The sequence below is a fragment of the Anopheles coustani genome, chromosome 2 (assembly GCF_943734705.1).
Source record: "Anopheles coustani chromosome 2, idAnoCousDA_361_x.2, whole genome shotgun sequence".
Lineage (NCBI taxonomy): Eukaryota > Metazoa > Arthropoda > Insecta > Diptera > Culicidae > Anopheles > Anopheles coustani.
The window spans coordinates 30,672,020-30,698,357 of record NC_071289.1 but is presented as its reverse complement, the minus strand read 5'-3'; the positions used below and the strand labels follow the sequence as shown (position 1 = coordinate 30,698,357).

General features: G+C 43.9%; 1 protein-coding gene across 1 annotated transcript in view; it reads left to right on the top strand.

Moving 5' to 3' along the window:
* The first annotated feature begins 466 nt into the window (after positions 1-466).
* Positions 467-26,338, top strand: part of LOC131265891 (pneumococcal serine-rich repeat protein) — a 196,930-nt gene continuing 171,058 nt past the window's right edge. Inside the window, exons 1-3 of the mRNA XM_058268230.1 lie at positions 467-605; positions 2,207-2,264; positions 11,115-11,812. The gene's annotated coding sequence lies outside the window, so the exon portion shown is untranslated. The remainder of the gene's footprint in view (positions 606-2,206; positions 2,265-11,114; positions 11,813-26,338) is intronic.

Below are 26,338 nucleotides of genomic sequence, written 5' to 3'. Positions count from 1 at the left end.
TAATTGTCACTCCGTATTCGTATCCGTTCTACAGTATTTCTTTGTTAAAAATAGGTCCATGAATGTTTTTCTAACCTATGCTACATCGTGCAAAAACCTTAATCTATGTCCAATCCATTCTAACCAGCGCCCGAGTCGAGTAAACTGAATTTAATCACATTGTTTCTAGATCGACTAGTTCGAGTCATATCAAATAAAAATAGATTGGAAGCAAGTCAGAACCGAATCAAATCGGGTCCCAAACAAATCAAATCTGAAACGAATCCCACCCAAATCAAATCGGATTCGAATCCCAATCTAATCAACTTTTTTGAATCCGCCAGATGGGATTCGAATCATTGGAATCCGTCAGATGGGATTCAAATCTTTGGAATCCGTCTAGGGATCGAATCTTCAAGTCTTCCAAACCCGATCGGGACGATACTGCCAACACTACTCAAACACCACCGCAGCTCAGTTGTTGTCTGGAACAGAACCGAAGAAGAGGTAGCTGCTGCAAAGCCACCTCCGCGTCGGAGGAAAAAAGAACTTGAAAGAAACTTGTGAAACCCCGCGAAAAAGTTAGTGCTCAATAAAGGAATTCCTTCCCTGCCACAGTGGCGTCGGTGTGTATTCCGCCGTGCTACGCGCGGTGCAAAATCGAGTGTGCGTTGTGTTGTGTTGTGTTCCGCACGCACCGTGCGTTGTTATTATTGTGCTGCTGCAGCATACCTAGCAGCAGGATGCTGATACGCAGTGTGTGTGTGTGTTTTTTCGCGTCAAAAATGAAGGCGCGCTCAATTCCGTCGTAATGCTGCTTCCTCGAACGTCGTAACTTCTGCGTTTGTGACAGGATTTAGTAGTTTTCTTCCCAAATTCCAAACACGCCAAATAGCCATATTGGAAAGCCCCAGGGTTCTGTATTTTGACGTGTCGTAGGCATCGCCATCCAGGCGTCGGGTACTGCGATCGCACGAAAACATGTCTTTATTTTTTCGTTCCATTCAGCATCCCAAATTATTTTACAACATTGTGAGAAAAATCGGATTGCTAGGCGTGCGGGCGTCCGTGGTGGCGTGTGCGTGCATGGTGTGCGTGCTTGTGTGCTTGCTTGCGTGTGGCGACGGCGAAGAACCCAAACACGGCAAGATACCGTCGGAACCGAAACCGAAGCAAGACGAAAAAGAGATACCGAACCGAAAGGCCAAAAGAAACACGGAAAACAGACCCGAGTCTCTCTTCCAAGAAGTGAACGTCAATTAACGGAGGAAAAAGCATCGAGCCAAGCTGTGCGTGTGTTTATGCGTGTGTTGGGTTTTATTTTTCATGGGGCTTTTGGGTGGATCAAAGAAAAAACACTGCCCTTCCGCTCCGCCTTCCCGTCGTGCTGCCCGCGGCGTCGCGTTTCCACCCTTCCCCTTTCCCAAGCATCTACCGCGCTTTTCTGTTCCATTCGCTGGAATGCTGCTGCTGCTGCTCCTGCGACGACGTGTAGTGGTGGTGGTAGTTTTTGGCCTGGGGCTGGTGTGCGCAGGCGCCCGGATGAATGAATGTGCGAGCGTCGACACACGAGAATCGTGGGCATTTTCTCGGTCCCGTCGGTCGTGGGACGGAGGGGGAGAGGAAGAAAGCCTTTTCCTCGCGGGATGCCGTGTTGTGCTGCGAATGTGGCGCAGCACCAGTGTATAGTGTTTTGTTTTGGTTCGAAAGAGCGCGCGGTGCTTGGTGTTTTTGTTACGAAACAACTGGCGAAGGCATGGAGCTGGAAAAATACAAAACAACAACTTGACACGGTTTTTATTTTCCCCCTCCATCGTGCGCCCTCCTTGATTCCCCACCAGTGCAGTGACGTCCCTCCTGGGTCGAGGGTTGGTGTTGGCGATGCTGGTGAAAAGCAAGAAAAAGAACCAAGCCGCTCACGACGCGGGGCTGTCGGTCGGCGCAGTTGTGCTCTTGTTCGGGAGGAATAGTTGTTGTTCTTGCGTAGCGAACGACATGTTTTGGGAGCTTGTAATCGATATAAAAAAATGTAAAACGAAACAAAACAAGATCAACAATCACCTAAACGGGTGCGCAATAGCGAGCACGTTTAAATTGGCAAGACAAAAACACCAGCATAGTGCAATTAAGATGTGTGCATTTACTTCTCGAACGCGTTGCGAAACTGGATCGATAAGCAACGTTCGGGAAGGAAGTACATCTGAAGGGTTTTTTTTATCGTTAACAGGGAAAATTGTGAACAGTTCTCAGTGTAATCTACGATATCCATGTTAAAACTGTTTCAGGTAAGTTAGTTTCTTTTATTTTCCAACTTTATTTATTTATTTTTACAAGTCATCGTATTTTTTAGTACCAAAACATACCTTCACGTAGCTGAGAGAGAGATTTTTTGCCAGTTTTATACAAATAATTTTACACTCCTCCACTTTTCAACACTCTGCAGAATCAGTTGGTGCACGTTGCATTCATTCATACATTCATGCGCCAGCACTGCCAAAGGACGGGAGCGGGGGTTCAGAAACTAATCAAACTTTCTCCTACCACTATCGTCGTGTTTGAAGTTGTCACGGAAAGTTTATGCGTCCGAAGCTGGTAGCTTCTTAAAGTTTTATTTCCATAATGCATAGTAGAGGTGACGCGAACAGGCATAAGTATATAGTGTACGACAAGACAAAGCAAGAATCGTTTATAGATTTAGGTTCGTTTATGTCAGTTCATACACTCGAAGAATGTATTGCTTATGAAAATAGATTTGTAAATACAAGAGACGAATGACCGAAGAGGTCAAAGTCTCTAAAATTAAAAAAAAAAGATTTGTAAATACACTTGCAATGCCAAATGGTTAAGGTGGTGAAGCTCAAAATCCCGTTTTTGTTTCTCACGTATCATCGAAACAAATCTATTTTTCACAACATTGAGGTTTCCACATGGATTTCCTGGTGTTCCAGTGCACCTCATCCATGTTCGAAGGAGCTCGTAAACAAACGCTCTGAGAGGAACGAAATACGAGGGAAAATACCGTCCGGTCAGACGGCGAGCGTGTTTTGAAAAATTGTGCACGCAATGTTTGTTGTGCACACACACACATGCACACACATACGTACGTATGGCCTCGGGCGAACGAACACACCGCCCCGACGACTGGTTGCACTTTTGCGTGTGCATTATTCAAACGATGCAGTACGGGACCGTGCTTCGGAGGGGGGTGCGGATGGCTGAGGGGCAGGTGGAAGTTGTTGTTGTCGCCGTCGTCGTCGTCGTAAAGTTCGCGTTCGACCTTTCCCCTCCCCCCAACCTTCTCACCCTTCCGCCCCACCGATCGCCGCGTTCATTTATATTCGAACGCCTGCGAAGGTGATCGGCCGTGGGGAAGAGGGTTTGTTTTGATGTTTTTTAGGTGAATGGTAGACGGAGGGAGAGGAAGAGAGAGAGAGAGAAAAGGAGGCGGAGGAGGACGGTGGTTTGGCTGGCGGCGGGTGGGAGAGCCGTCGCGACCGGATGGAAAAGCGAAGGGCGTTCGAAAGTAGAAAACTGCGGTGGAAAAATGTGCAACCTCACTGTAAACAATCGCCCCCTCCCCCCAATTCCACGGGGGTTCCCTTCGCTGCTCCATTGGGGTTTTCGTACCCCGCACCACCGTAACTTATCTGTTTTTTATCGTACCCCCCCCCCCCTCCCCCCCCGTTGCTCGTGTTCTCTTTCTCCTTCCCTTTCTTGTCGTAGGTTTGTTCCATTCGCTTTTTATTTATTTTTCTCTGATCGTTTATTAATGACGGTTTTCCAATGCGCATTCGATTCGACTCGACCTCCCCGCGTGTGTGTGTATGTGTGTGTCGCACCTCACCAGCCAACCGAAACTGGTGAACCTTTCGCCCTTATCACCGTACCGATGCATTTATGCTGGCAGCTGGTTCATAGAAGAAAACAAAAAGAAGTAATACAAGACACATTACAAAGCAAAAACACTACCGAGAGCCGAGTGGTTTACAAACGTTACAGTTGCAACGCCGTTTATCCGTGGCCGTATTATTTCTTGGCCGTTGGGGGACTTGTGTTGGGAGCGGGGGAAAGGAAGGTGCAGAAGAAGAAGGCAATAACATACGCCGTGTACGACGTGGATGAATGTGCATCGATAAAGTGCATGTGCAACTCGAAAGAATGGTGGAAGGGCGCATGGTGGATGAAGGTTTGTTTTTATGCACCACGTGTGAGTGCAAACAAACGCATGTGTGCATTTTTTATAACGTCGTCGCATTTGCTGAAGTTAATTTGTACATAAAAATATATTATCCAAAATGTATTATAGCGAAGAAAAAAAAATTCTTCCGTATTTCTTTTAAAACTTTGGTAAACATTTTGTTATCTGTCTGCCGTCGAAAACGACAATCACTCATTCATCGACGAGATGTAGTTGACTTTGCTAGAACCGGAAGCGTGCCACCGGCCGGATGCGATTGTTTGCTGTGGCGTCTAACCGGGAATGGAATTTGGGGCGTCACCACATGATAACCGGATGTGGACGCGGGGTACGATGCGTAATGAGGTCATCAGAGGGGTTTGGGTGGGGTGGGGTAAAGCAGCACGGAATCGAACATCGATGCGTACACGCATTAGCGGTTGGCCTCCGTGCAGTTGCATAACGCTAACGCTGCATAGCTACGTGGAAACCTGATATTTTCCGATAAACGTTTCAAGTTGCCTCTTTTTGTACCGTGGTGTTCCTGGGCAAAATGTGTTGTTTTGCGATGTTCTCTTTTTTTAGTACAATTTTTATACACAAAAACACAACACAAAATATTACACAACGTTTGGCTGATATTGATACTCTATATTTTCATTCATTTATTAATTTTTTTGAACTAGTCTTCGGAATCAATTATGTAACACTGTAGGTTTCTGTTTTCTCGTGCCTAAAATTTTAATATTTTAGTATCAAACATTTTTCAATTGTAAATTGTTAAAGAAAATTTACTTATTTTTCAAAACCAGTTCTGTTTAAAGCAAAGCAAAATATGTTGAAGTATTTTGTTGAAGTTGAAGAACAATTTTCAATTTAGATGTTTGCAACGGATTTTATAAAATTGAATTGAATTTTATTTCAATCATTTGATATATTGCTTAAAATGCTTCGTCTATTCTTTGAATATTGACTAGAACGGTTTACAATAATGTCGACTTATCGCTAGTTCTGTGGTGGTTCAACGTTAAACAAGATTAGCAAACTAACGCAAACAAATTTTTAAACAGAATTGTATTATTTGCAGTCCATCGGAATTTCGGAAACCGGAAATCTACTAACAATCTGCTTTTAAACGAATTTTGGTTCGGAAAAATCTTACCTTTGCTGCAAAAACTCTAAGCACAACAGTCCCATTTTCTTGATGTGCTTATGTATTGAAAATGCAGTGTTTTATGAAAAGCATCGTGAAATATTTTCAAACTATTATGTACATGTTTTTGTTTGTAGAATTAAAAGCTGGTTCCTTTAATCCATTATCGGACTCGGGCGTAATAACATGTGAAATTATTTTACTTGTGTTGTGTTGTTGTGGTTGATTTGCAAAACTCTGTTCGAGTTTTTTATTCGGCTTTGTGGAACATAAAAACACAATTTAAGCAAACACGACCCTTAATGTTCCTGTTTACTTTCCTTGCGCTTATGATAAACCAATTTAGGTCAGTTGCTATGCTTTCAAGACTCTTGTGGATGGAGCCTTTTTTTGCACCATCTCACTCTATTTCTCTTTGTCTCTTTCTCTCTGTCTCTTAGCGAACAAGGTTCTAGTGTGCATTTTTTTTCCATCAAACGAGCGTTCGAAACGCCAGGCGCTAGGAACGAAGGGGTAATAGTTTAATTTGTAGTTTTTCCTACGTCTCCTCCTCCTCCTCTTCTTCCTACTGCGATTATGTACCTTCTTAGCCGCGACGTAACAATTTTCCCTGCCTTAACCGGGGAGAGGATGTTTGCGTGCGCAGGAGGATGGAGGAATGCACTTCTTCTGGTGAAGCCCTACCGTGGGCTGAATAATTAAAAGCAAAGTGCATCCCCCCCTTGGCGTATGTGTGTGTATTCGAATGGGCATTTAAATGTGTTCGTTCGAAGCCGCCACCTATCTCCCCACCCCCCTCACGTTCCCTTTTGCACTGAGGAGGCGCATGTTGCTACTCTGTGGCGTTTTGAGAATGAAGTCTACCACGACGACGTCGACGATCGGCTTATGTGCTGCTCGGCTTATTTTGTTTTTTCTTCGTTTTCTTCTTGCGTGTAGTGTGCCTTTTAAAAAACCGTTACTACGCGTTATTACTACGGTTTGCGTTTTTGCTTTCGCTCTTGCTCTCTTTCCCTCCGTCGGGTTTCCTTTTTATTGTTTCTCTTTTTCTCTTTGCTGCCGTGCTTGCGTGTCTCTCCGCTCTTTGGGTGCATTTTCTCTCTCGTTGCACACTCGCACGGTTGGCTGCACACACGACTGCACTCGGCTGCAGCGGGTGCATCCACTCACCACCCGTTGGGCAAGTGTGTGCAATGTAGTGCAAATTGTAGGGCGTTTTGCAACGCGCTTGCGTTTGTAGTAAAGGGACTTTTACGGCGTTGTTTACTTCTCCGCTGCGCTGCTTCTTCCCGGGGTTTTTGTTGTTGCCCCCCTCCCTCTGTCAGTCCTCCCAGTTCTTTCCACCCTTTCCTCTGCCCTCAAACACACACGCGCCGCGTCGTCCGCAGCGTCATATCAGCAACGACGTCTTCTTGGCCAAGTCGTGAGTGAGTCGTCCGCTTCGTCGTTGCAAACTGCCTGTGTAGGGTTTGTTTTTGTCGTCGTACCACCCGCTCTCCCTGGTGGCTATCAAGCGAGCGAAAGGGCACCGGACTAAGGTACTCCCATCGATGGCGTTCCGCAGCCCGCCCCCAACCGGCTGGGCCTTCGCATTTGCTTGGGCATTTCTTTGGCGTTATTTATTACATCCCCAAACCGATCGTCTCGTTCTTGCGACTTTACGGTGTTTTTTACTCGCTTTATTGGATTTTTTCCAGGCTTGAATTTGAGAGTTTCCATTTCTGATTTTTTTACTCATACTACTCCACTGTTCTACTAATATATTTTACAGTTAGAACATCGGCGCCTTCCACAACTAAGCGGAAGCGCTAAGGCGGATAAAATGCTAGAATAAACATAGCACCGTCCGTTGTTTGCCGGGTTGATTGGTATGGTATTGGCGTTCGTTTTGCATCCGGTTGCGAGTGCATCAGCCTCCCTTCCCTCCCCATCAGCCCGCGCCCACCCACTCGGAACTCGGTGGAGAAGCGGCTGCGGGGGGACGGCAATATCGACGTTTGAGCATTTGTTTACCAACAATATATAGATTGCGTGCTGATCCTGAGCTGTTGTGTGCTGCGGTCTTGGGACATGTTATGTTTAGCCTGTTGTTTCTTTGTTTTTTTCCTTCTGTTTATTTTTTCTTCTTTGCTCACGTTGTCGCGAAAGTTACAGATACGCCGGTGGGGCATCCGTTCCTCGGTTAAAGGGTGTCCCAGAAAGTATAAGCACGATTTCAAAATTATGTAAAAAATAAAACCTGTTCCAGAAACTGAATTTTTGTTTCATAAATTGTGTTTGGGTTCTGTTCTGGACTATTTGCGAAAGATAAAATTTTTAAAAATTTAATCGTATTCTAATGACCGCACTTTTGATCTGTCGCCTCCGATATGGCTCAGCACATACTTGTCGTGAACGGTTTTCGACACTTTTGAACGGTTTTACACTTTTTTTGAAAACTGTTGATGTTTTCCGTAGCTTTAACATGTTTTCTCAAGTGTGCCTTCGTTAGCGCCCAAAATATCTCTATTGGTCTGGTCTTGGTCGACTTTTCGTCGAACTGATGCAGGGGGGTTGACCACACAGCAGCTTGTCGTACAGCTTCCGGGCCCGATGTTTAATGCATGCAGCCTAATTTGCAGTCCGTTTCGATTTCTTTTGAATTTTGTACGATTTTAAATTCAATCTTGCCTTATCTCATTGGACGTTACTTTTTAACGTACCCATTTGTTGAGCCACATCGCGAATGGAACTTTCCTATTTTTGCTTGAATGCTTTTGCTCTTTCCCGGTTCAACTGTTGGTCGATAGGACCAGGTTTTTGACCACTTTTAAGCGTATCCTCAAAGCTGGACTCCTCCCGAAACTTTTGGATGGCGGTTCGTACGGCTCCGATACTCACACCTACCGATTTCGCCAATTTCCTTAGCGAAATGTAAGGAGTCGAACACCATTTGTGCAGAACGCTTTTGCGCTTTTTGACGGAAATGCCTCGCATTTTAACAGAAACGGTTAAAAAACATAGTTTCGATGCATTATCCAGTAGGTTTGAATGCAAACAATCAAACACCCGAAGAATCAACTGTTTGGCGTCATCCGTTTTCCAGAAACGTAATTTAGAAATCGTGCTTATACTTTCTGGGACACCCTTTAGGTGCAGTTTGTACTTGTGAAGGTGAAACCGATTCCGTCCGGTTGGGAGCTTTCTCGGTTGCAGTTAGCAGCTGCAACTTTTCCGATTGATGTATTGCTTACCGTTTCACAACCATATTTTGTAACTGTTTAAAATTGTTTAAACTTTTCTTAAAACACTTATTGATTTTATTATACCCACTTTGTTGACGGGCCCAAAACTAGCTACCGCCTATTGTTTTCGACCGAGTAAGGACGGGCATGTCTGTCACCCGTGTGAAAATCTAACAAACCGCAAGGGGGGCCCTTGTAGTGTGTTTACAAAAAATGGGGTAATGTTTTCCGCATTTTTGTTTAGCTTTCCTTACTCTATCTTATCTTACAACAAATAATGGAGGTAAGAAAATTAACTCTTATTGATTTTGATCAATTTATTTGCTCCGGTTCTTTTATCGTGAGGCAATTACAATCAACTTATTTATTCAGTATTCTTTATATCACTGAAGTTAATGCTAACTAAAAATGAAACAGATTAGTAGCTGAATTATTATTTTGAAAATCCGATAAATAGTTGTTTTGTGGCTAGTTGATCTTCAGATTTTAACAAATATATTGTTGATGGGAAATGTGCGGTGCGGTGTTTCAAAGTTAAATGCGTTGTTTTTTAATCAATTTTCCAACAAAAGGACGATGTTTCCCCTTTTATACACTTTGTTTGCTCTTTCTGTTGGATTTATCCTAACTCCGAACTTTCTCGCTGTCACCTGTCTCGATTCACGTTTGTAAACAAAGTGCACAATTGCTTTTTCAATTGTCTGGTAGATAATGATAATATTCTCATTGGATTTTGCTTTTGGTATTGATGCATTTTCTTTTAAATTGCTTCTGCTTTTCGTTTCGTTTAAAATATGCAGGTGATCAAAATACACACCTTTTGGTATATTTGCCATTTAGGGTCAGTTTTCGTTTTTGAAAACAACTTTCATCGAGAATCTTTTCACCCGTCCGATCCACGCATCCGGCAGCACCTGCTGCAGACACGAATGCAGCCTTGATGCACGGTACCCAAGCCCGTCTTTGTGTGTGTGTGTGTGTGTGTATTGGTGAATGCAATTTCGAGATCCCCACCGTACATTGGGGGCCCCCCAAGCGCTGCTTGACTCGAGGTTGTTGTGCGTGTCTGGCGGAATGGTGGCAAGCTGGCTGGGTTTCTTCTGTTTCTTTTTGTTCGCCGTGTTTTCCTTTTCGACATTTGCGCCGAGATGGCGATGAAAACGACGTCGGTCGCGTCTCTGGTGGTCTGGTTGTGTTTTTCTCTTTCGTGGTTGTTTTGTGTCTTAAAGTTTGACCGCTCCGGATGGAACCTGTTTCGGATGGTGCTTTTTGTGAAATTGTTTTAAACACACCATTTCTTACTAAACGTTTCTCAGCTCTCCCGTTTATGTTGTTCCTAATAAAACTTCTCATCAGCATTGCTTTGTTCCCGCTAACCTCGTAGTGAGGAAGAAAACGTATCCAGTAAAGAGAAGCCAATGGCAAAGATGGGGAGGTTTACGACGCAAAGTCATCGACGTTCTGGGTTCGTAGACAGGCGAGAAGGGGTCGAAAGGATCATTCGGGGGCTGGGCTGGGCTGGTAAAATGGCACTGCACTCCCCCCACTACCCCTACCTCATCAAGAGTCGTAGGAGTGTGCGAACAAACAAGAAGAACCACACGCCGTGAGGCCCTGAAGTTGGCTCGAAATGCACCGGAAAAGTGCGCCGAAAGCAAGGGTGGTGTTTCGGCGGGAAGGGTTGGCTGTGTGCACGTGTGAGAGCGCCAACTTGCGGTGCGGTTCCGCGGAGAGCCTGAGAGAGACGAACCGAGCGTTGCAGTTCACGATGCGCGCACCTCAACGTTCGTTCGCGTTGCGGTAGGTTGTGCAAAAGGTCCGCCGTCTGACGTTTCGACGACTCGAACTGCCCGCATTCCCGTCCCCTCCAGCAACCGACTCGTAATCCGCAGGGGAGGAGCATTTATTGCACTCGAGCGGGCATATGTCGCGTATTTTTGAATTTCTCGAAAATCCTTGCCTCAGCTATTCGGTGAAACCGAGGCGACGACACAAACCCAACGAACGCGTATTGTCCAGCACAGGGTTTTACTTGATGCTGTTCGAATTTGCCTTCCAGACGTCACCACCTTACTGTATCTCTTTGTCTCCTTTCCGTTCTTCTCAGGTTTGGTTCTGTTCACTAATTTTCAATTCTTCTCTAATATGAGCCCTACTTCCTGGGAAGTATTTTTTTGTCGTCTCTCAAATTAAATCTTTGGTAGATTTTTTTAACTTCTCCGATTTAAGTTGATTTCAGTCAGGCTCTTTGCCCCATGTATGGTTACTTCTCTTTGATAGTCATATTTTCAGCCATTCTAGAAGTAGATTTCTGTATTTTTGTTTGTTTATTTCATTTCAACTCGGTACAACTGTGCATCATATTAGTTGCTTCTGTTTTCTTTCCTGGATTCTATGTTAAAACTCATAATGTTTAAACATTCGCGATGCAGTCCGATTTCTTCGGTTTTTATTGACTTTTTTTTATGTTTACACTATTGGTTTGTTAAAACAAGAATGTTTTCTACACCTTATTTTTTTTTTTAGCATATTCGCCTTTTATCTTAACTACATTTTCTTTTTTCTTTATTTTTAATTGCAGTGCAAAAGACGGAAATAAAAACTGGCAAAGTGAACAAGACTAAAAAAAAAGCAGAAGACAAACAACATTTATTCGACAACGAAATAAAACGGGAAAACCTGTTTATCAGCCACTGAAAAGCGTCCTGGCCAAGCATCACAATCAAATCACAAATCAATATCATCGCAACGGTGTGTTCTACGCGTGGAATTAAAGTGTTCGAACGGTGTTTGGGTGCATAGGTTTTCTTGTGTGTAGGTAAGAATCGGCGAGGGTGGTTGGCGGTTGCGTATTTTTTTTGCATCTACATTTTGTGGCGTCCTCGTAAAACCGCCGCACATCCCGAGGCACTAGGAGTGGAGTTTGTATGTGTGTTTGTGCTTTTCGTGAGTGTATATGTCCGCGCGTTAAGTAGTGCGGTCCGTATAGTGCGTGCCGAAAGTGAAATCAAAAATTGTGTGACCACCAAATCATTCGCCATTGTGTGCACCGAAAAAGTGTTCGAGTGTTTTCGCGTGTGTATTTTTGCGGAAGTCCTGTAGTGTTCGCGTTTTGTGCGAGAGTGTTTGGAAAATAATTCACTCAAGTGGTGTGCAGAAGGTGAAACTTGTCGAATGCTTGTTGAGTAGTTGTTCGTTGCGAAAAAAAATACTAATCGGTGTTGAAAAATCGAAAAAGAAAAACAGCGGCTTAGGCGTACCTTCCGATCAAAATTAAAGGTAAGTGGTTGAATAATATGTTCGGTTTAATTTTTATACTCTATTTGCTATAGCAACTGTTAGAAATCAACTTCTGGTTCCCCAAAATGGAGCCGCCTGGTGCCGGACTACGACCGACAAGTGCGTCGTTACGTAACTTGGACTAATTTTTTTTTGTTTATCATTCATCCCCGGTACAGTTTGCTGCTTCAGCACAGGTCATGAATTGCGTAGAAGATTGCCGTCCCTCGGTGAGGCTTTCTGGGCGGAAAATTGTCGGTAAAAAAAAGCACACGACGAACCCCCTCGCGGCACATTTGATGTTTCGGTGACCAATCCGGTTTTCTTTTACCGGCCACCAAACCACCTTTTGCCACCTTGAGGTGAAACGAAAATAGAACGCGATCGATAAACGAAAAGCGTCGAGACACGGGACTTTCGGGATCTGTGGCGCGTTTGCACGAGTCCTTGCTGAGTCCTGGTTGTGTTTTATTCGTTGGTTAAATAAGTTGCGTTTTGCTTAGAAATAATTGCAAGTTTTCCTCTTTAACGTCCACTTTGTTTATTTAAAAATGATTATCATCAGACAACGAACTGAACCGGGGGGAAAAAATAGAAAAAGATGCCGACCTACGATTGACAGACGGTCAGCGGCACGCTCCGAACACACATTCGCAAGTCGCACTTGACCCACATACAACCCCTCCATACCCCTCGTATCCCGCGTGACACTAAATTTCCATTCGCCTCCCCCGACCAGGGGGGGAGGTTCATTTTGCGCGCTTTTAAATATGCATTACATCGTCGGGCTTTGGTGTGCTCTCTTCAACTCTTTCTCCGACTCCGTTTGCGATCGAAAAGATACTCGAGGTTCGTCTAGTGATGGCGCCTACACCCTTCCCTCCCCTCACCCAGCCAGCACCCCACCTGACGCCTCACGAAGAGCGGCTCGTTAACAAATACGTGCATGTTTGTACCTTTAGCGGGAGGATGAGAGGAGGGGGGGGGGGGGGGGGGTTTGACAATTGGTTTAGTGCTTTTGATTGCCAAACAAAAACAATAACAACATCACATCGCACGACAACCCGGATGCATGTGGTGGACGGGGATGGTGGGAGGGTTTGAGGAAGGAAGCCCTACAGCGATGGCGTTGTATGCTGGTAGGGAAAAGTGCACACAACAAACGGGATCAGAAGGGGGGGTTGAAGGCGAGGTGAAGACGAAGTGCAACCTACAACAAACCCCCGTGCAACGGCAACGTGCGGCGCCTCCTAACGTGTGTGTGTGTGTGTGTCGATGATGTGGGTTGTGGAGAAAAAAGTGGTGCAGCGCTAGCGATGGAGATAGAAAGGGATGGCGATAAGGGCGGCAAACACACCGACCCAGTGTAGGGCAGCCTACAATCAAAACAAACAACGTCACTTTAGCGCCAGTTTGCCACATTTCACTGCGCGCAGTCGCCGTTACTCTCCGTTCTCTGGAAACGGCGAAGGGGAGGGGGGATGGGAATGGGGGGGTGTGGAAACGACGAGAAAAGAGAAGCCATTGGAAGGCTTTTACGCAGCACGCGAAAATTCACAAACCCGTTCCCGTCGTGGAGGAGTTTTTCTCGAGTTTGTTAAAATAGAGAGCGCACCAGTCGAAACCTGGAAAGTTCTTCTAAAGTCTATTTTTGTCTTAGAAAGCTCGTTAGAACTCTACTGTTACCCTTCATTTGTTCCAAGGGTTGCTAAAAATATCGTAAATAAGTCGTAAAACAAGGGTTTTGACATATTATTCCTTTGATTTTTGAATTTAGCCAAATCAGGGCAAAATCAAACTGTGCTGAAGATTTGTCTAATTGTTCTTTAAGCGTTTTGTTTAATTTTACTACTTTACTTCGATACATTTTTTTACTTTATTACTCATTTTCTAAGTATACGTCAAACTACGTCAATCTTTTTAATGTTTAATTATTGCACATTTTGCCCATGTTTCAATTTATTATTTTACTGACGTTGTATAACTTTAAACATTCTTTTTCCGTATTTTCTGATAAATGTCCTTCTGTTGTAAAAAACCACGAAACATGAAATTGCGCCAACTTGTTCGTGCTGCATTTGTGTGTTTGTATATGTTCGTGAAGACACACGCCTAGTGGTTTTTTCTCCCCTCTTCCCTTCCAACCCGAATCGCTTGTACGCGTGTGTGTGTGTGTGTGTGTGTGAGCGTTTTCCAAGCATGTGTGCGCTTGCGTAGATCCCCATCCCATCACCCCTTCCTTCCGCTCGCTGCGAGGTGGTGGCGGTAGCGAAAAAGCCCGCGTTCCCGAAGACCCCAGGACGCTGTGGCGCAATTATTCGATCCTTTACGGTCCTTTTCGGCCCGCACTATGTCGTATCCTCGCTGGTTGGGTGCAACGGTGAAGGTGTCTATTTGGGGGCCGATTTCGACGCCGGAAAATTCACAATCGAACGTGCGGAAAGTGCGTAAAAAGCGGTTCGCAAAACCGAGCGGACGATGATGAGACGGTTGAATTAATTTTCTCAGTGAGGCAAAAATCGAAAAGCAAAAACCGAAAACATAGATCATGTTCATGCTATGATGATGTTGGTGAGATTCGATGAAATCTCCCTCCCTTCCTGCTCCCCCGCATCTAGCGGAGGTTGGTGGGAATGGACCCGGCCAGAAACTACGCCGTTATGTTGGAAGATGTTTTTGATATTGTTGCTGTTGTTTCGACGGGTTCTCTCACATTCTCTCTCTCTCTCTCTCTCTCTCCCTCTCTCTGCGAGCGAGAAGCATCGGGTTTGTTTGGGTTGCTGATAGTATTCTTTTTATTTTGGGCGTATGTGCTTGTGGGCCGCCGTGTTTTTTTGTCGGTGTCGGATCAAACAACGTTCACTCTGTGAAATCTGTGCGAGTGCGAGGGAAGGAAAAGGGAGACCATTTTCTCTGTCTTTTTTCTATCTCTCTCTCTCTCTCTCTCTCTCTCTCTCTCTCTCTCTTTCTCTCTTTTTCTCTCTCTCTGTTCATTCCCCACATTCCCCTTACAGCGTGTAGTTCCCCTGGATGTACCTTTTAATGCTGGCAAAACGGGTTTTTTCCCTTCTTACGTACTTCATTTCTCTCTGGTTGCGTTCCACGCACTTTTCTCGCATAGGTCGGTTCCACCCCTTCCCCTCCCTCCCTTCCTCCCCAACCCAGCAGTCCAATCGATCGGCGACTTCCGGCCCGGCGTGGACCCTCGCGCGCGGCCTCTATGAGCACGACGCGACGGCAAGTTATGAATGAAATCTCTCACCTCGTTGCGTAATATTTTGTTTGCCGGGGATTTCGAGCTATTCCGCCGTCCGCGACCAACACCACCACGTATTTCGATCGGTTTTCGAGGGCTTTGACGGACTACTCCCCTCCCATGTGCCTCCTCGGCGGCGGCGGGGGATTTTTCTCTTCTACATCTTCGGTGAAAATCAATCGACGATCGATCTCTCGGAGACGCAGAGAGCTTTTACGCCGTGTGCGTGTGTGTGTCCCCGTTCGTAATTGGAACGAGGACTAATTTTAGGGGGGTTTGTTTTAGTTTTTATTTTATACCCTCTGAATAGGTGATTAATTCGTGGAAAGTTGGCGCAAAACGTATCGGTACCGCCATCGCGGTCTTATTTTATATCCCTGTACGTGTTATGCTATGAGAGGCAAACAGTTATGAGCTAACAGAGAAAAATATTGTCACTAAAAATATTTAATTGTGATTGACTGAAGCATGATCTTACCCCATTTTTTCGAGCAGGATGTCTCAAACCGTACACAATTTATTCAAAGTTTCTTTCGACGTTTTTGTTTTCGTTTTACTAACATTTTCTTTTTGGTTTATTTTTATTCAAATACTGTTACTTTATTCAACAAATTAAAGCAAACTTGTAAAGCTTTTGAACGCTTGATGAACAAATATTTGTACATGCGATACAAAAATGATTTCTAGCTGAGAACAAACTGAGTGTGAACTAAGCTAAATTTGTTCACCTCACATCATTACAATCCCTTTATTTTGTTTCTGTTCTTAAAAAAACGATGTTCAAATGAAACGTATAATAAACTTCAATCCACAGCGAACTGTTTGAAAGCCATTCACTTTGACTCGTTTCTAATAGCGGGATGGAAACAAATTTTTCCCCAAAGTTAATAACCCTGACCATTCGTAACAAACCTACCACCCCCTTCGGGGTGGTAAGGGGGTGGAGAATGTGTCGCGTCATCCCTTCGGGCCAGCTTGTTCATGTCCCACCTTCCACCTGCCCGATCGCGCGTGGTCCACCATCTTCCTCCCCATTTCGTCCGACCAACGCCGGCCAGTTTTGGACAAATTGCGCATTAGAAAAATTTGGCGTTCACAAAGACAAACGGAGTACGCACCTAAAGCAGCATACAGCGTGGTGGAAGCAATGGCGTGTGGTGGTGGGTTGGTCTAGCTCCCCCCCCGGGGGGCGGCGAGGAGCTCCGATCGCGTCCGTTTCGTTTCGCAAAAGATCACTTTTGTGGCTTTATTGGATGGTGTTTTTTACATTCTCTCCACCGAGAGTCGGGGGGATGGGTTCGATGGTTGGTTTTGCGGATGCGGACGCGCACCACGCAGGTTTTTGGAGAAGGTAAGACGTTTGTTTGTTTGTTTTCCACCGGCTCGCCTAGAGCAACGCGTTTTTTTTCCCTCCGGTGGAGTTTGTTTCGTGCTCCGGTCGTCACCTCCCTCGGCTTCGGTGGGGCAAAATTTGCAACGATTGTCCGGGAGAAGGGTAACCGTGGCAGATGGCAGAGGCGTTAGACCTAGCCTTGAACCTTTCAAGAACTTGTCTGTTTTGCGCACCTTGCTGTGTGTCCGTGTGTGATGTGTGTGTGTGTGTGTGTGTGAATTAATTAAACGGCGAATTGGGATTTTCGTCGCTTACGTGCGAACAATATAATGTCACAAATTTTATGTTTGTATACTTATTGTGTGTGTTTTTTTTAATGTTTTCCAGTATTAGATAAACATTTTTGGTTTATTTTTGTGCGAAATATGTAAGGATATGTGCATCTGTATTGAGAAAATGCTTACATAATCCCAGCTACTGGTCCCATCGTTTACCAATGCTGTTGCTTACCAACTCTCTTTGGTTTGCCATTTCCGGCCAACTTGATGTAAACATACGATTTTCTTCTTTGTTGTGTATTTTAAATAAAAAAATAAATATTGCTTTTTCATCTATTCTGCACAGAACCTCCGGATTTTTCCACATTTCTAACCCACAAAATCAGTTCAGTCCCCGCACTGTAGGACGTTTACAAATCAAACAGTGTTAAATGATCCACATTTTCTAAAAAACACAAAAGTGTGCACTCATTGAAAATTGTACAATAGCTGAAAAATGTTTCAATAAAATATAATATGTTGGAGTGTAGCTATTCTAATCAAAATCCATAAGTTTCAATATTTGCACAATTTCTTCAATAAACTGCCGTCAGAAATGTTGTTCCTAATTTTATAGTGTATGTGAAAATTAAAATCTTATTTTCAAGTGTACTTGTTTTAACAATTTTGAAGTAATGACAATTTTAATGATTTCAAACGGATAAAAAAGGAACGAAAATTTAGGTATAACAAAACTAGGAGTCTAAAAAGTCCTGTTCGAAATTGTCACACCCTTATTGTGATCCGTATCAGCGGTGTTTCTAATCCTCCCGTGTGTATTCGGTCCGGATACTCCGGCGGTGGCCCTAGAAGGAAGACGGAAGGAGGGAGGAAAAAATCGATTTGCCCTAAATTATGTCACGCTCGCTAGGATACTCTTCTCAGGCCGTGGGTTTTTTTTTCGGTATGGTCAGTTATTAGGCCTTATTTCGGGGTGGAAAGAGTAAACAGCGAGCGAAACATCGATATGTTGAAAGCGTTCACCGTACAGTGGACCACTTTTAACACAACGGGGTAAACGAGGGAAAAAAGAGAAGGAGGTTGCAAGAGCAGGGTAGTTCTGGGAGATATAAGGGGGAGACATTGTCCGGCGAGCAGGAGGTACATCATGGAGCATATTCTTCTCGCTTAGGCCAAACTAGGCCAATCCTCGGGTTGAATCGTACGGCCTGAGAGGGAAGGAAGGAGTATCAGCGGGGGCTACGAGACGCAAATATGTTGCGTCCGGTTTTGGTGCCACAACGGGTGATAACATTATGTGTCGCATGTCACACATTCCTCCCCCCCGTACATGTCCTCCTCCACCTTCAACCCTCAATACGAATATGCAATAGCTCTTTTATCTACGCCAACCTACGGGCATCAAAACTGGGCGGGTGATTCGTGAGTGACGTGCGTTGTTTGCGCACGTCATTTTACGCAAAACCGGAAAATGGACGCGGCGCCAATCGTCGCCGACCGACTTCTGTGCTAACCGCCCGGTTTTGCCGCCCCGTTCCCGTAGTGTAGTAGTGTCCAGAAATATTCACACTGCTCACCATTCCGTCTGTGAATTGCTGATAGTCAAGAGTGGCTGGTACTATATTTTTCTAATTACAACCATGGCCACTAAATTTTTCCTCGATAGCGGGTAGTATTGTCTCTAAGGAACCATGTTTTGACATAGCACATCAGCTTCTGTCTCTAACGCATCACAGTTCGTCTCTAACTCATGAGCTTTTGTCTCTTGTCGGAAATGAAAATGAAAATAAAACAGGTAATTGTGGTTTCCCTGCATATTTGCTCTGTAACAAGAATAAGCCTATTACCATGATGATTTGTTAATGACTTAATGATACCGAGTACGTTTTAGTTTTTCGCATTTCTACATCCGCACTGAAGCGATGAACTCCGCGTTATAAACTTATTTCGTAGCTCTTGCTTTGTTTGCTTACAGGCATATACATTTTCAAAGTTTGGTCAGCGCCAAATTTTAAATTGTTTAATGATTTTGCCCCGTTTCCCTTTTGGAGCTACATAGCATATTTTTTAAAAATAGTCTTCATATTAACTTTCATTCTAAATAACCAAATTTTGTAGATAGTAAAAAAATGTAAATCAGAAGACAAACCCAAATAATCACGGGACAAAAGCTATTCCAATCGTAGATGGGTTAGAGGCAAAGTTATAATCAATGTGCAATTAAGGAACCGTTTCCGGCAACTGCCCAATTATGGTGTTTTAGGACATTTGAACAGCTTTTGTTCTGGTTTGAAAAACCTCCCTGTACATTGATAACATTCACCATGTGTTTTAAAAGAAAAAATACCTTCCTAAACACAGGACCAATGCAATGGAACCAAATCGAAGGGAGAACGCCAATGCCAAAGGAGAGAGAGAGTGGATGGTATCCGTTTTTGCGTACGAACACCCGATGCGCTTCCACTTCCATTGGATTTCGCGGAACAGATACTGTAATAGTGAAGGCGCCCATTAACGGCGCATGGTGATAAGGGCGACCGGAATTGCGTACCGAAAATGCGGTCAACTCCTACGCGCGCGGGGACATTATGTTTCTCCATGCTTGTACCGGGTGGGTGGATTCGTCCCTCAGCAAACGGTTCGCAATGAGTCGGCTTCACTTTTATTTTATTTAACGAAACGAAAAATCAAAAGCTCTCTGGAAATGTTTTTACATTTTATTTTTTAAAAGTTGTGTTAAGTGGTAAACTGTGTGAAAAAGTAAATGAAAATATAATTTGACGCAGTGAATGCTGCAGCCTTTTTGGTGTGTGTACGCTTAGGCTACTAATGGGTTTTAATGGCGAAAGAGATTTGGAAGCGAAAGGTGTGTTCCTTGCCAGCTCCCGCTCAACGTTTGGGCATGTGTGTGTGCGTGTGTGTGTGCGTGAGACAATCATCTCCAATTTGCTCCCCAGGAAAACCAAAAGGGCGGCAAAAGGAGATTCACCACTTCAGCATCACAACACCAAGCTCCGTGCACATGGAACGCATGCGCTTGCTCATTTTCCGCCTCCAGAAGGGCATCGAGTTGTGGGCCGTAAGAAGTGGAAAATTGGCGAAAAGGAGGGACATCGAGGCGCTGCAAAAATAAAAAAACAACGAATGAAAATAAGGATGGGAAAAGAGACAACATCATATCGGTTAAGAGCGTCGGTCGCGTGATCGTTCAGGGTGCGGCTGCACACACCAACAGGACGGCGCTGGAAATCCTTGCAACTCGGTTGAACTTTGATCTTTTAGACCTACGGGGTGAGGCTGCCGTTTCCTTGACTCCCGGAGAAGCTTAGTCTATGTTTCTTTTTGTGCCGAGAAAATAAACAAACTTACCGTAGGTCGAATGGACATATGTGATGTGAGGTAATGCGTCAAGAAGTGGATACTACTAGTAGCATTACTTGAAAACATTGCTTACTTATTTTTAGTTTGGAAATAAAATAAATTAAGTATGATGATTATCAATACAAGGACACTTTTTAATGTTGTTTTTCACTTTGCTTTATTTCGCAGGTAATTTACATTAATCATTAATATCCGTGCTGAGAGCAAGTACACCTATCCTAATACAGGTAATCATTATTTGAACTTGTTTCGTTTATAGGCGCTCATCTATGGAACAATAATTCTTTTCAACTTGTTTTGAGTTCGGAGCCATAAAGTGGCACAACGAATGAACCGATGTTGGTTTTTGAAAATCCGTTTGGTCGTACAGCTCAAATCTGATACGTACCTCATGCAAATTATTTGGCTTTTTATTTCTTATGTTTACCTATTTCCAAAAATTTACTCTATTTCGCTTAATCTCAATTTATTCCAGGGGGAGTTTAGTTTAATCTTAACATGACCGTCTTTTTGAGCTCGCTTTAGTTGCATATAACTTCTTTATTTTTTAAGATATTTCTGCAAACAAATACAAAACTTCTACTTTTTAGTATATTCGTTGATTTTGTTTTGGCGTTTTTGGTTTTCCGACCATCATCTTTAATACTTCGCTAGCTCTGTGTAGAGCAAAATATAGTGTATCGAATGGAAATTCACTTTTATATTTTTAAATGTAAATTATAAATGCAGAGAATAAGTATGTGCTTGAAAGGAAATACATTGAGCGCCTGTTACAATTAAAAATAATTTCATATTTTTACAATTACACATGGCGATCTGTTTTGTGGAATATAACTTAATAACAAAAAAATCGATGTAGCTTTGGATTTTAAGAAAAGCTTTTTAGTTTTGAAAAAACATTTAGAATTCAACATACAGAAAAATGCAATATGATTTTTAACTTAAAACAAGTTACTTTTAACGTGTTTTTAACACTTTGACTCCCTTGTCATCCAAAAAGCGGGTGACAACAATACAGTTCATCAGCCTAAAGGGCTAACACAGTAGTGGACTTATGTAGTACTAGGCTGAAATAATTACTAACTTGCATCCTTTAGAAAGGAGAGTTTTCGAAAAGTTTTCCAAAACCGTCAATAAATTTGATAACCAAATTTGTACGAAATGATTGTACTAAACACTGTACTAAAACAACGTGTTAAATCATCTTAATCAGGTCAATTTGTTTGCCCTTTTGAGTGTTTATGGAACGTATGTAGTTCATCCTGAGACCCTTTTTAATATAACGATTAACAATTCTACTGGGTTTTTATATCTTCTGTATTCCTTCTTCAACACATTTACCCAATGGCACTTCACCTGAGCAGACGAAATAATCATCGTAGTACTATTGCTCGTACTACTAATGGCGTTCGGGAAAATGGGGGCACCTGGTCCGCCACTACTATGCCGTTTTGTGCGTGTGTTTATGTGTTTCGGTGCGTTTTTTTCCCAAGAAAACTATGCTGCAGGGAATGCGAGCCCTCGCGCACACCGCACGGGTCTCGCTCCGCAAATGCAGCAAAATTAAAATACGACAGTGCACACAGCAGCACCATTTACGGGCAGTTTTGTTCACAAAATCCCTCGCACTACTCCTCCTCGCCCCTCCCATCTCCGTGCGGAGATTATATATGATGCACCGCTGAGGGTACTCGGGTGGGCGGTGGGAGTGGGTGCGAAAACACCTCCCCCGTGTGCTATGTGCCTGCCAGGGAAGGTGGGATGAGAACAAGATGGCACATAAGCGGACGCTTCTTGCTCTTCGTCTGCTTTCCTCCCCGAAACCCGAAATGCAACTGCACCGAGCGATGCGCACCTGGCCGTTGCGCTATGCTGGGTGTGGGGTGAGAAGGAGGAAGCTGCCTGCCGAGAGACGCTGGGAGAGACAAACCCGAACCTTTCCCAACGTCCGTTGCCAGCTGCAGCATCATTATTGCGGCCATTGCAGACGCGCGCGCCAAACCATGGCAGTTGAGATATAAGTCTGGGTTTACTATCACCGTTTGTTTTCCATTCTACACTTGGCCCACCCTCCCGATCCCCCACCCATCCAGCATCGAGTAGGGAGCGCGCATGTGTTGGTGATCGATGTGTGTTAATTCACAAAATACTCGTCCGTCGCCAACGCAGGGTCTCATTAATTTGCAAGGACGAGCTACGAGAGTACATATCATACGCGAACCATTCTATTTCCTAGATAAATTTCTGTGTGTGTGCATTTGTTAGTGTGCCCTATTGCGATGCCACATCGTTTGTTCTAGTCCGAAAACGAGTCGCATTAGTCAAAGGATTCACGCATATTTCTGTGTAAGGATTTGTTTCTCTTCCCTGACCAACGTCAACACTTCGCGCGTGTGCTGCTGGTGGTGGTGCTAGACGATCTTGTCGTAGTATTAGTACGATGCAATTGGGATGCAGTTGCACACCACACGAAATACCAAAAAAAAAGCACAAAACTACCACTTTCCAATCATTTTCCAGAGCCTTCTTCTGCACTCCCTATATACAGCGATCTTTATGACTGTAGTGGGGAGGATTTATGTGCGGAAAAATGAGCCATAATATGGACGCTGGGAAGGTATTTAGGGATTTTTTGTTTTATCGCAATTATATCGCTCTGCACACACTAGTCGTACGACACAATCGTGCCCCAGCATCCGACCGACTCTTTCTCCACCAGCTCGCTCCGGGCTGCGGAGCACCGGTTCGGTTCGGGTTTCAATGATTTTCTCAAAACTAGGACATAGTAGATCACTTTACGCGACAGACGAACGAGCGAACGGAAAAAAGTTAGAAAATATTTAAATATACGAAACGAATACATGTCGAGTGGAAGTGTAGACATCTGAAAAAAGGGAAGCAAAGCTTGGGCAAATGAGTAGGAAGAAGCGCGAGGAGGGAGTGGAAAACAAAACCCTTACCGGGAGGCTGGCATCAAGGCTGCATCCAGTGCCAGCCAGTCGATTTGTGCGCGAGCTTGATGAATTACGTACCGTCCCTTCGGAAGAAGTGGAAAAGAAGTAGGAACGATTTGGGAAAATGCAGAAAATGTGTGAAAGAATTGTTTGACAGTTGGATGCGGTGGTGTTAACGTGAAACACAAGAAACCGAACTGAAAAAAAAACCACAATACTAATATAGTTGTGCCATTCCTTGGGTGGTTTGTGTTGTGCTTTGAAAAGGTTCGTATTTTGTGAAACATTTAAAAACAAACCTCTCATAAGTAACCCAAAATGTTCGACTAATTAAAATAACGCAGTGATTGGGAATCTTGCATTGAATGATAATTGTGCTTGAAACGGCCATTGTCGGCAATTGTTTTCCTGCCTCTCGCCACCGGAAAATGCGGCGCAACCTCCCATTTACGCACAAAAACCTACGCTCAAACTTCACGCACGGTTTGTACGCACCGAAATTTACGCAACATTTCCGCGCCGCGTGATGATACACACACACACACACACACCCCGTCCGTTCACGCCATCGTCGTCTCGTGCGGTCCTTAGGTTTAACCTGTGCTTCCAATCTACGACGCAATTGTTGTATCGTTCTTCGTGTGTTGTGACGGCAGAGACCCTTTTTCGAATCCTGTACCAATTCGGCCAAGCGAGAGCGTGTTAGAGAGAAAGAGAGAGAGCGAACGTGGCGGGAACATGGTAAGCATGGCGCTATGTACTGGGCGCAGGGGTAGGAGAGATGGGGTCTGGCCGTCTGCGGGTGTGCAGAAGAAGGGTGGCAGGATGTGGGCGGGATACCGGAGAATCCGGGAGGTTCTCCTTGTGCTGCTCTCTTATTTCCACGTAACTCTGTACGGTATATAACTCTACGCCTGGTATGTGATAGGCAGTGGAGTGGAAGAGGTACGGTGTGTGTGTGTGTTGGCGCGATGGAAAAGGATTCGCAGGATGCGCGAATACTAGCGTAGGAGGTGGGAAAATAGAGACGATAGAGTGAACGGGTGTGCGAGAAAGAGCAGTTCGTTCGTTGTGTGTGGCTTCGTTTTGGCGCTGACCTTGAGACATTCGGAGAAAATATTGGTTTATTTTTTTCTCTTTCGATCGGTAACGTGCGATACTCTTGCCATTATCATTTAGACTTTTTCGACCTCTTTCTAACTACAATTAGTATGACCAAAATAATGTATGCACAGGACCTGTCCTCGTTGTATGATTAGAATTTATTTAAAGTTAGTATTCAAATGTATAAAACTGTTGTTCGAGAGAAGATCCCAATCATATGGAAATGTGAAATATAAATTTGTTTGTCGCTATTTAGATGTGCTTAGGTAAATCATCTTCATATTTGATGACTCTGTATTCAACAGCACATTGCTCATATGCTAGTTGAAATGGACTATAGGTAACAGGGACGTGAAGGTTCGGTGGTTTTTTCACCAAAAAGTACTGTCAAGTATGGCTTTCATTTTCAGAAAATAAAAATTTGAAAATGACTGCAAAAAAAAAAGTTTCATATGTATTTAACATGTTTTTTTTGTAAAAAAACATAGTAAAATAAAAATATAATCAATGTGATTGTATCATGTCTCTTTGTGCATACATAAAATGTTGAATGCAAGTCAAGTTTTGTATTTTTTTCACACTGAACTTGCGAAGTGAAGAGAAGACAATGAAACCAAAGTAACCATGAAACAAAAGTAAATAATTAACTCTAAGAGTTTGTTAAAACTATGTTGGACTTGAACTTCGGATTAAATGTTGAGAGGATGTGAAAAAGAAAAAAAATAGAAGGGAATTAGTATTTCAAAATGTTGTAAACATATTAACAGATTCAAACAATGTTTTTAACAAAACGAGAGGAAGGGTTGTTTTTTTTTAGCTGATTAATTCGGTAGGTTAGTACAAAAATCAATACAACGTATTGCTTTCTGCAAAAGAAAAGGTTCAATTTCCTTCCAATACGGAACGCCATGCCGCGTAAAACGGGGTTAATGTCTGCGGTAAAATAAAGTAGCAGGAATCCGTACGGCATAAGGCTGGCAAATTTCCTCCATTTGCCGCCACTCCATGAAACAGGACATTTCCTAGCAGGAGAAGAAGAAAGAATCGAGAAAAACTTCCTTTTCGATTTGCCCCCCAAAAGGGTTGGGTTTCATTTGTGTTTATTCCGGTTTCTGCCGAGTCCTTTCCGAGGGACGTCCGCCAAACTTTGACCACACTCAATTGCGTCTCAAAAATGCGAGATGTGAAGATTTTTCTCCACAGTATGGGGGGAGGGTAAAAGAAGAAAATGAGCATGCCAACCTTAAATAAACTGGGGAGAAATGAAAAATACAAAACCGAAGGGGAGGAAACGAGCGGGAGAATTGTGTCCTCCGGTCCTTTGTCGTCTGGTCCTGCAGTGAGTAGAGCAACCGGAACACGCTTTTGTTGCGTGTGTTGGTGTGAGTTGATTCCTTTCCCATTCGTCGTCCTTCCCGCCCCAAGTGTTGCCCCTGCTCTCCGTGCCAACGTTCTCGCGGGTGTTGCGTTCGCGAGAGATGTGGCCTTCGGGCGGAGTATCCTTGCCGTTTGTGCTCCTTCTGCTCCAGACAGCCAGTCAGACAGACAAACGGACGGACGGACGGATGGTCGGACGGTCGGACGGACAGACACAGACGGGATAAATGTGTTGTTTGGGTTCCGTACCCAGGAAACTTCCACGCGAAGAAAGAACATTATTCCCTTTGCCCTAGTCTCCGGATGGTTCAAAACCAGGGGCTCTTGCTTCCTTTATTTATGTCCTTTGTTGTCGCCCTGCTTGTGGCCCCTTCCGCGAACACCGGTCGCGATTAACTCCACCGATCCTGCCGTTCACCAGCTTCCCTGCCTTTTTTCCTCTTACGATATACTTCTAATTCTTTGTTAATAGCACTTCCTTCTATTCGTTTTAAATATTTGCTTCCCTTCCGGCATTTCTTCCGGGTTTGCACAATTTTTTGTTTGTAACTTTTTTTTTATCATGTACACAATTCCGGATTTCCGGAAGACGCAACAGGACGCCCTGGTTCGAAGAGACTAAACAGTGGTATAAAAAAGACAATACGAAAATTAGCATTTCGAGAGCTGAAGATGAGCGGTGGCTCTGTGTATCCTTTCCCTACAAACAAACCCGTTTGCTTTAAGCATACATCGAAAAGATATGCTTCATTTCGGTTCGGTTTCTTTCTGCCGGTAAAGAAATAAATATATCGTTTTGGAAGGTTTTCTTCAACCCTTTGCGGCTACTACCTACTATTGACC